Source organism: Pygoscelis adeliae, unplaced genomic scaffold (genome assembly GCF_000699105.1).
Source record: "Pygoscelis adeliae isolate BGI_AS28 unplaced genomic scaffold, ASM69910v1 Scaffold172, whole genome shotgun sequence".
NCBI classification, from domain to species: Eukaryota; Metazoa; Chordata; class Aves; order Sphenisciformes; family Spheniscidae; genus Pygoscelis; species Pygoscelis adeliae.
In genome coordinates this window covers 1,787,972-1,798,779 of record NW_008824338.1, presented here as the reverse complement: position 1 = coordinate 1,798,779, position 10,808 = coordinate 1,787,972, and positions in this window count along the sequence as shown.

Genomic DNA, 10,808 nt, shown 5'->3' with positions numbered 1-10,808 from the left:
AGGAGGTGAATAAATCCTATACAGTATTTACAGACTGAAGTGAACTTGAGGGATTTCTTTGTGCATCTTTTTCTTCCACCACTTTAAAATTGCTAATATTATGATGTATATAAAATACAAGAACCATATTTTACAAAATGTTTCAGGTACAATAGAATGCACAAAATAAAATTTATGGTATCATGTAATTTAGTTAATTTAAGAGGTAATTAAGTTTACTTTCAACTGCTTTTTTTTAAATATTATTTGCAATGAACTTTATAATAGCTTCTAGTTATCAAATTTCATGTACCATTTCAGAAAAATAATGGGTTGCAGTTGGTCCCTATTTAAGCCAAGAGAAAGTTTGCCTTTGAATTACTGCATTTCACTCAGTAATTTAATTCATGCTCTTGACTTACTTTATCTCGTATTCTCACGTTAGGATTTGGAATCTTTTGAAAACTCGTGAAAATTAAATCTGCTTGTGGAACTGCATCTCCAATAGAAAAATCTAATAAAGGATTGATTATGCTTTTTCCAAGTATCTTGAGGGATTTGATTGACTGCTCTGAATTTGGAAATAGATCCTGTCCTGAGAGCTTTAGGTCGCCAGGAGTACGAGGGGTAACGTGTCTATTCGTAACAGCAGCCTGCATTCTCACCATCTTAGGGAATCTGCCCATAATCATTTCCACTTCGTATTTCAAGCAGCTTCATTCTCCAACCAATTTCCTCATCCTATCCATGGCCATCACGGATTTCCTTCTGGGCTTCGCCATTATGCCCTACAGCATGGTGAGGTCTGTGGAGAATTGCTGGTATTTTGGCATGACATTCCGCAACGTTCATTACAGGTTCGACCTGATGCTCTGCTTAGTTTCTGTTTCCCATCTTTGTTCCACTGCCGTGGATCGGTTTTATGCAATCTGCCACCCTCTGCATTACTCCAGCACCATGACTCCTCAGAACATTATGCTTCTGGAATTGAGGGCTATGAAATGTTGGTTAAATGCTCGAGATTGTGCCCTATTGTGTTCAACAAACTGAGGGGGGCTGTTTTATTTACAGTTGGTTTATTTGCTCCTGCTTGCATTATGATAGGGGTTTATGTAAAAATTTTTACAGTCTCCCAAAGGCACACATGTGAGTTGAGCCAGGCACACAGGCACACAAAAAGCGCTAAGAAAAATGAGCTTTCTAAGAATAAAGATAGAAAAGCTGCCAAGACTTTGAGTATAGTTATGCTGGGTTTCTTAATACGCTGGTTTCCTTATTTTTTCGCAATCTTAATTGACCCATTTTTAAATTTCTCTACTCCTTTACCTTTGTTTGATGCTCTAAACTGGCTTAATTGTATTTAAATTCTTTCTGCAATCCATTCATATATGGCTTTTTCTATCTATGGTTTTGGAAAACATTTAAATATATCTTAAAAGGCAAAATATCTAACCCAAGTTTTCGTACAATAAAACTTTTATCTGAAGATCAGTCACAGTAATAGCTTCCACTACTGACAGCAGCTCTAGAAATGAAGAAGAAACAGTGGATTACTGGATATTCATGGTTCAGTAAAAGCCTGAAATGCACAATATGAATTTTATGAGTCAGTCCTGTAGAATTATCTCATCAAATATTTCTTTAATAAAATCAGACTAATTTTATACGATATTTATTTACCACTTGTGTTCACTCTTAATGCCTTGATAGTGTTTCAGAAGTTTAAGTCTTTCTAGAATCTCTTAATTCATTGTTGTTTTTTTTTTTTATTTCAGAAAGTATTTACATACAGTCCATAAACTCAATATTTCACCTAATCTTGTATGCATGCAGCTAACCTTTCTTGAGGTTCACCATCAATAATCTCCTAAACTGAATACATCCCTGGCTAATATGGTGACAGTGGCATTAGCAGATGTATAGAATCTGCTGTTATTCCCAAGCAAATAGAATTTGAGTGTAATTTTGGCTTGAAGTCAATCTTTTCTCCTGAAAACAACAGAATCAGGCTTTCAGCCCTTATCCTCTGTGTGCTTCGTACTTGTGGAGGAGTGCTCGGGAACAAGAGTACTGCTCACACTCAGGTATGTGCTTGTCCTTTCTTTGTTTAGACATCAGGCTCCAGATGTTATAAAACGTGCTTGCTGACAGCCCACCCTATATTCACCCCACCGCACTTTCACAGTGAACTGGAGCCTCTAATTGAGGTCCTTGCCGTGCTGAGCTCCCTCTGAAGTCAGTAAGAGTCACTGCCAGAGTTCACATCAGTTATATCCTTAAAATCAGGTTGGCTGAGTTGTCATTACTGAATGCAGTTACTGCAGTTTTTTTATTGTGAGTTGTACCTCTGACTTACCTTTTGCAGTATGCATACAGTGTATACTCTACCCTTATTAAAGCCTGACTACCAAAAAGCCACCCACATGTTTATTCACTTCTTGGCTTATCGCATCTATATTAATATGGCATGCCAGTGACAGACACTCATTTTCTTTGCTGAAAACTTCTTAATGGATCTGTGATAACATGAACACGTTCTATTTTGCATCTGGAGAATCCCAGATTCACCCCAACCCTGAAACACTCGAGACAGCAAGGAGCTGGAAGTTCACAGACTTGTCTGGGGTGGGGTGTAAGGCTCTCACCTCTTGTAATAAGAAACATAAAATCCGAGGTCTTTAAGTTGGTGCAAATACTCTCTCTGTGCACAATTGCCACTAGCTGAACAGCCAGAGCAGGGAACAGAGCAGGGCTGGATGCAGTAAAGACTTTAGGTACCTGGAAGTTGGATAATACATTGTCCCATATCATTGCTCAATGCATGCCCAGGGAGACCCCTGGATTAAACATGAGGGCAGCTGGAGCGGTGCTCAGGGAGAGCAAGAAAACTGAGCAGCAAGTTGCTTGCGGCCAACGGCTCAGCTCTGGAGAGCTGAATCTCTAACACAACCCAGCCCTGACTTTCGGAGCCTGTGCTGTCGCCTCGGGTTTGTCTAGACTCATCTTAATCTGTTTTTGCTCCTGCAGTGCTTTCCTGGGGCCCAGCTCCCTGCAAGCTCTGGTGAAGCGGAGGGCAACCTTTGCATATATTTCACATGACACCTTACTGGCCAGGGTACCATCTGGGATGCTGTCAGGAACTTTCTTCTTCTCCTTTTGGAGGTGAGGCACATGAAATGCACAGTGTTTGGCGGCGATGTGGAGAGCCTGCAGTGTGCCGGTGCTGGCAGGGAGAGGGGAGCTCCATGCCAGGTGATGGGGGACGTGGCAGAGATGGTGTCACAGCCAGCTGCGCCAGGTCATATCTGCGTGCGACTCAATGTGGCTTCTTCAGAGAAACTTGCGTGCCATCAGATCTGTGTTTGTGCTAAAACTAGGCCATGAGGAGTATTTATTGAAAGCTAACAAATGCTAAATGTCCTTCCAGCAGTGAAACCATGAGTCAGATGATGGGCCACAAAAAATTAGATACAACACTAGACTTGGAGGCAACTACAGATCCTTTTTAAGTGTCTTCACAATGTTTGCTGCCAGCATTATTTGCCACTGTACTCAACTATTCTGCAGAGTGAGTTTTAATCGCTTCTGTTAGTTACACAAGAATGTGTTAAGTTAATGTTAGGTGTCTAATTAAGTCTCTAAGCCCACATTTAGGCATTTCTAAAAATTCCTATTAAATGCCTAACTGGTGCTACACATGATGCAATTGGAGACATTTTAGTTAATGATTAAATTACTTCATTAACATATAGCATAAATCATTCAGAGTCAGCCCAATACACTACATCTCCTACAAAGACAACATTTCTTCCAGACTGCAAATCTTCAGGGAACAATTTTGACCTATTTGTGAGGCTTCAGTGTGCCGTGTCCTTGTGTGTGTCCAGTGTGTGCCCTTGGATGTTAAAGGAGTATCTGCTTAGTCAGTCTTGCTACCCAACTTGCAGCCTGCAGCTAGATCTTCAGTAGTTCTTCTGGGCAATGGGACTTGCAGATCTGTCAGACGGTGGGATTTGGTTCCTGAACAATTTTGTGGCATGCCATGCTGTTCCACCTGCTGTTAAACTTGATGCTGGTGCTAAACTTCGTGCTAAACAAAGCACTGCTTTGCACAAAACCTAGGGCATCAGAGTAACAGGGATTTTTTGTGGACCACACCTGCTGGTGCCCAGGAGAACCTGAGTGTCTGCGGGTTTTGCTATAACATATTAACCACATTCAATTCAACAGGGTACACCATTTATGTTCAGATGCAAGCACTGCAGTTCTCTTCGCTTCTTCCTCTCCTTTAATATCACAGTAAGTTGTTTTGCATTATTTTTTCTGAAACACATGCTCACCCATTAATCTATTTTTCCAAATTACACAGTGAACTGTTTTAGCATGAATTCTGGTCTGTATCAAATCTAGAAGATGTTCTTCTCCTTAGGGCAGCAGCCAGAGGGTTAGGACTTCTTGCATCTTTTTTGCCGCGAATAATTCCGGCAAGAGCTAACATTGCCCTCGGAGGATATATTTCCAATCCTGGATTCAGGAGGGAGTTCAAGCTCCCACATCCAGGTGGGCACCTCAGTCTGAGAGCACCCCCATGGTCCTCTTCCTCTCTGGTACATCCCAGTTTGAACATGCAGGACAGCAAGACACGCTTAAGAGCATCCCAGCCAGCTAACCCCCCCACTCAGCCTCCCTCTTGCAATGCCTCTAACAGCAACATTCAGAGCTGTCTTCAAAGCCAGTGATTTTCATTCAAACAATTGCTATGTTTTTATTCTTAAATGTTTTATGGTCAGAATAGTTAAGTTCACTAGTTTTTTTTCTTTTGATCTTTTCTGTCACAGCCTAAACTGTGAGAAAGGATTTCCTACCCCCTTGTGGAGTCCACAGGCAAAGACAGCTTTAAAGAAAAAAGTCGACAGCATCTATTTTAAGACAGGGGTGTAAAAAAAAAAAAAAGGTTAAATCACTGGGTTGCAAAAACACCAACTGAAAACTTTTTGAGAAACAGATCCATTTATTTTTGCAAGCTCTGTGCTTATTTTTATTTTATACCTTAATACTGCAGAGCACTTAACAAGTATTTAGCGTGAAGTCACTGATATAACCATGGTTCTGAGGGCAGGCATGTTCTGGAGGTAAAGGAAGTGAGCAATAACATAAAATATCCAAATGGCAATTCTCTGGAGACACTGCAGTAGCATTTCCAAAACAAATTATTCAAGATTTAAATTAAAGGTTTTGGTTTACAGGCATTAATTTTTCTGTTCAAAATGAAAATATGCCAAAGAAGTCAGATAAGTTCACGTAAATTACTGCTCAATAGTCAGCATCCAATTTTCAGTATTAATGTTTTTTTGACCAAAAAACCCACAACATTTTAATCAGCTTTAGTGAAAACTAAGTAAATGAAAGTAACTGTTCCAAGAAATTCCTGACAAAAGGGCATATACAGCTGTAACTGTAATATATTAAAATAATGTATTTATTCTTCCATTTGTGTAACCTAATCAAATCATCTTCCCACTGGATCAGTTGTATGTCAGTCTTCATGGCTGCGGCAGCAACAAAGCATCAAGGAAGCATTACAGAGAAAACTCACATAGAAAAGGATGTGCAGTTTCTCAAGAGACAGCCATGAGTCTTTAGCTATATATAAACCAAGAACATTCCAGTTTTTCTTGTAAGGAGGAGTGCTTTCACTTGTATTTTTAATTACACATTTCCACCAAAATGCAGGATGGAGAAAAAGAGCACTCCAAGCAGCTTTGGATTTTAATGAGAGAAAGGATATTTAAACACACACAAAAAATTAATCTGGTAGTGCTCTGGGTGTAGACCAGAGGAAGATGGAGAGGGAGGGGAAGGGAGACTTCCGAGGCAGGAGGGGAGAGGAGAACAGGCAAATATTTGCTTGACTCTGACCGGGAGCAGCCTTCTCTCGCTCTGTGCCTGCAAGCAGAGGCTGTAGCTGCCGCAGCTCGCAGGCGAGGCCAGCCGGCAGCGGGGCGGCTGGCCCGTGCCACCAGCCTGCATCAGCATCTGAGGGACATCTGAGCTCCATCCTGCGCTTGGGATCCTGCCCTCAGACACTTTAATTTCGGAGCCTGCGCGTGACCAAAGTACACTGACACTGCAGGTACCTGACATCAGCGGAGCTAAGGGCCAGATTTCGTCCCCTCGTCCTTCAGTTCAGATGCCTAGTGACAGAAGTGGCAGTCACAGCACTTGGCGACTGTCACATTTGTCTCTAGACCTGATGTAACACTATAATCATGATGGTTTAAAGATACTTCTGAAGATATAAAGATATGTTTTAAATAAATCAGGGGAGGCAAGATTTGACCCAAAGAAGGGATTGTGTGCTCAAGAACATCTTTTTCCCAAAAAACCCTTTCCCCTACAGATCTTGTTCTTCAATGTTAAAGCGATTTTGGTTTATCTGGTTTTCTTCCCCAGGACTGGCTGTGTTGCAATACTTTGGCGAATACTTCATGCTGCCAAATCCAATGACTCCATCCAGCCTCTGGAGCTCACAGCTGGTGTAGTATTGCTTTGACTTTGTTAAGAATGTAGAGCCTAGAAATGCAAGGCGTAGGCTTTGCCCCTGTGATACACACACCTACACAGGTGGGACTGCCCTGTCCAAAACGGGGGGAAATATGTCTGTGACTGCTTCCACCCATCATCTCCGGCAATCCACTCTCCCACCAAGTTTCTGGTCTGCTCCATGGTCAAAATTGACTTTTCCTCAGTGGCGTGTTATGCCCCGCAGCACAGCAAGCTCCATCAAATCGTGCTGGTATCTTGGGGCTCTCTCCTGCAAACTCTGCACCTCTTGTGATGCAGTTGTGAGTAGCACTCGCCTTCCCGTCTGATTTCTCTCTCTTGGCTGTAATTGTGCCATCTTTGACCCACTGCATTACATCGTCAAAATGACCATCCCTATGATAGCAGTATTTTTTTTAGATAGCTAGTCAATTTTATTCCTGTTCGCCTTTAGCATGGTTTTCTCAGGGTTAAATACTGACATTATTGGAGAATATATGGCACCTATTGCCTGCAGCGGTTTCTGCGTTTCTCTCATACTTAAATGCTGAGGAGTGCTGGCTTCTCCCTTTGCTTCCTCTTTTCCAGGCACAGCGATGGTAGAGATACAAGTCCACATATTTTCTGTAACAAGAAAACATTGCAGAAAAATTACTAAAATTCTCCATGTGTCACAAGAATCAGAATTCCTTCAAAACCAGAACAAAGTAACGGAAACACCATGTGTAATCATGGAAATCTGGGGCGGGGAGGGGGTGTGCGGTTTGGTTGATTTGTTAGTTGGTTTTGTTGTTGTTCTTGGCTGCCTTTCTTACGCTAGTTGATCTTTTTATTAACTTCTCAGCACCTAAAGGCTTGTGCAATGCCACCTTCTGGCTGGGTTATTTCAGCTCTGCCTGCAGCCCTATCATTTATGGTTTATCATTTGTTTCAAAAACCCTTTGAAAATGGTCATTGCAGGTGCAATATTCAGACTCTGCTATTTTCAGTGTACTCTACTGCCTTCCTGTAAAAACTTGGTTTACTAGTCACATTCTTTATAAATGAATTAGCAACTCCTGGAATTACTTTCAGAAAACTTTGCAAATATTTATATGAGTTCTCTCATCTTTACAGTATTTGCATATACTGTCAAATACAACAGTAGGTAACCTATGGGTGGACTTACATTCAGCAAGATAATACAATATCCTAAGAAATGTTGCGTCTGGATGCTAGGAAAGGACCCAGCACACTGACAACATATACAGGATACGTTATCCTGATGCTCTGCTGTGTGCAGAGACACAAGCTACATGACCACGACACTGAAGAACCATTGTGTCCCAAGGGCCAGCGTGAATTCTCATGTTTAAGCCGCATAAGGTAGTTATTTAGATATCATTGTCTGAAAATTAGTACCCTAGCATCATTAGCCAAACTTTCCAAATGAACCAGGGAGCAGAATGGAGCCAAAACGCTTTTTCCAGCTGAAAACACTCTGTAGTCTTTATCTACTCACAGGACTCCAGACACAGTCTTACAAGCGCTGGAAAACCAACCTCAGCTTGCTTTTATAAGCATAATTTTTCATTCTGTAACTGAAAAATATTTTAAATGTGGCTTGATTTAGGGTATGATGGTCTAGCATCTGAACAACTGCCTCTCCATGTGCTGCACTGCACTGCTTATGAAAATAAGTTATCTTCAAAATAGCCATCAATGAAGGTGGGTACATTGCCTCAGAGGAATTAAAGGTTAGATTTTAAAAATGGGAGTAAATCAAATATAAATTAAAAAAACCCATCATATTTGTCAAAGGTTTCATGTGCAAAGCTTCAGTTCTGTCTTCCCAGTGGTTACTGCACTGTGCCCCTTCTCCACAGTCAGGACGCCAAAGTGGCGGTCGGGTGCTGCCATGCAGCTGCTCTGTCGTGCGAGTACAAAAGGAGCATGCTCCTATTTGGTGATGCAGGACAGATGAAGATGATGAACTATTGGGATTTTTCACTTTATTATGATATGAATAATTTTAAATTTGACATAAATGGAAAAAAAAGAGACAATAAAAGGATAACAAGATCAATAAACTGAAAGAAAAACATTTTATTTTGGGTTAAGACAATCCTAGACTGAAACAAATACACGAGTTGTTAATTTCAAAGATAACAGATAAAATATTTGAATTTATAAATTCCTTTGATTGACTTCCTGAACTAAAATATCCTTTTTTTACTCCTTCTCTAATCCACAATCTCCTCAATTTTAATCCTTCAGCTGACTAATTTGGACAAAGATGCTACAGATGGGGACAATGCCATTGAGTTCTCTCTCCATCTTCACTTCCACTTTTAACACAGTTTGAGCTGCCACAGTTAACTTATGGAGGTACTGCTTCTAAAACTGCTCATATAGGTACGTCCTGTAGGAGCACTTGAATGGACAGAACACAGACCAGTGTAACGAAGAGCAGGAAAACATAAAAGCAAAAGTTACATAAAAATGGGATGCAGTAGGTGGAACAATTTCTTGTGAGCGCTGTGGACAAGAGTTTTCCATAGTTACAAAATGGAAGGCCAAATGCTGCTATTTGTGTAAGAAATATGAAGAAAAAATACATACCGCACCCTACGGAGACCCCCTGTCTGCACGGAGGTGGGGCTCGCTACACCTAGCAGAGTTTTAAGCTGGACTGGGTGAGTTTTTACTCTACAAACATTTCCACCACTCTGCAGTAATGATAAAATGCTACATATGATATGCAGGCTTCTTCAGAGACGATCACTGCTCACTACTACACGGGAGAGCAAAAGGCTGCACCATAGGCTATACGGCTGTAATACATGTGATGGAAGATCTGAGGTTTAGGTTCGCTAGCTCAGTGTAGGTCATCTTAGTAAGCCCACAGCCTTCTCATACTATTATATTCTATTTAGGGATCCCAGACTGACTCTTTTGGAAGCTGTGAGGAAAAAATTCATAGCAAAGGGGCAGTGATGATGGCCCTCTTAGAAAGTCCGTAATCCTTTAAAACTGTCTTGTTCTATTTTAAGGAACTCAGACTCAGAGGTTACTTAAGAGGAATTTAGATCCTAGAGTTTATGTGCAGCAGTTTCAATAAAAAAAAGATATTGGCTATGCATGTCTTCACCGCAGATCAAACCATATCAGACAGCACACTTATCCTTCTATTTTTTTGTGTGTTTTCCTGTGGATTACTAGGCTGCATAGTACATTCAACAAAAGTTCAGTTTGAGACTACATCCAGCAATTTTGTCTGAAGAAGGAAGGGTAAAGAGAAGGAATATCTTGAGTATGATTGGCATTTTTTATCTTATGATAGCATTTTTACTTTCAAAGTTGATACATGTTAAAAAGCTCTTCTTGTTCCAAAGTGTAAAGACCTACATTGTCACTACTTGAGCCTTCTCTTAATCATGAACTGATCTCTTTTCCCATGACCAGATGAGAAGAGAGGGGGAAAAAATGCTAAGCGATTCCAACAAGTAATGTGTGCAGGAAGGGCAAGCTGAGATTGTTTTGTTACATGTTGTTCCCTTTAGGGGTGGTGATAATCACTTCAGAAACATCACAATAGCTAGCTAGCTAGACAGGGTAAGTATTTTGACAAGGACGTGATTTTAGTTGGAACTTGAATGACAAAGTACTTGTATAAGAATGATACTTTATTGCCTATAAAATACAGGAAGAATGAAAACTAATGAAAGTGTCAGAGCGCCAAGGACAAAAAACCTATTGTTAATATCAAAAGCTATCCAAAAGCCTCTGACAATCTTAATATAAATGATCACTTATTAAAATGTGGAAATAGGAAAAGGAGGAACAAATCTCTCTGAAGTTTTACAGCAACTCTCCAGTTATCACAGTGTTTCAGAGAACTACACCCAATTTATACCTTTTTGCACTGGGATTTTTAATAGTGTGGAGATGTCGCCTTAAATTGTTGTTGAAGCAAAACTGAAAAAAATAAAAATATCTTGCTCTTGTAGGAGTTTTTAAATCCCTATAGTAATAGCTGCTACTCATGTCCTGACATAAAACAATGATATGGAAACTGATGCTGACTTCAGCTCTTTCTCATATTAAAAATTCAGTCTAAACAATTGCCTCAGCCTTATTCTAACAGTCTCTCTGCTGGGCGTTAGCAGCCTTTGGCACAGAGTGCCTCAAAAACATCAAGAGGGAGGGGAGCGGAGCTGGGCAGCAGGCAACTTCTTAACTGAAGAAGCTCAAAGTCGGGAAGATGAAGGACGGCGGTCATATTGGAGAGCTTGTAAAAAGCTAAT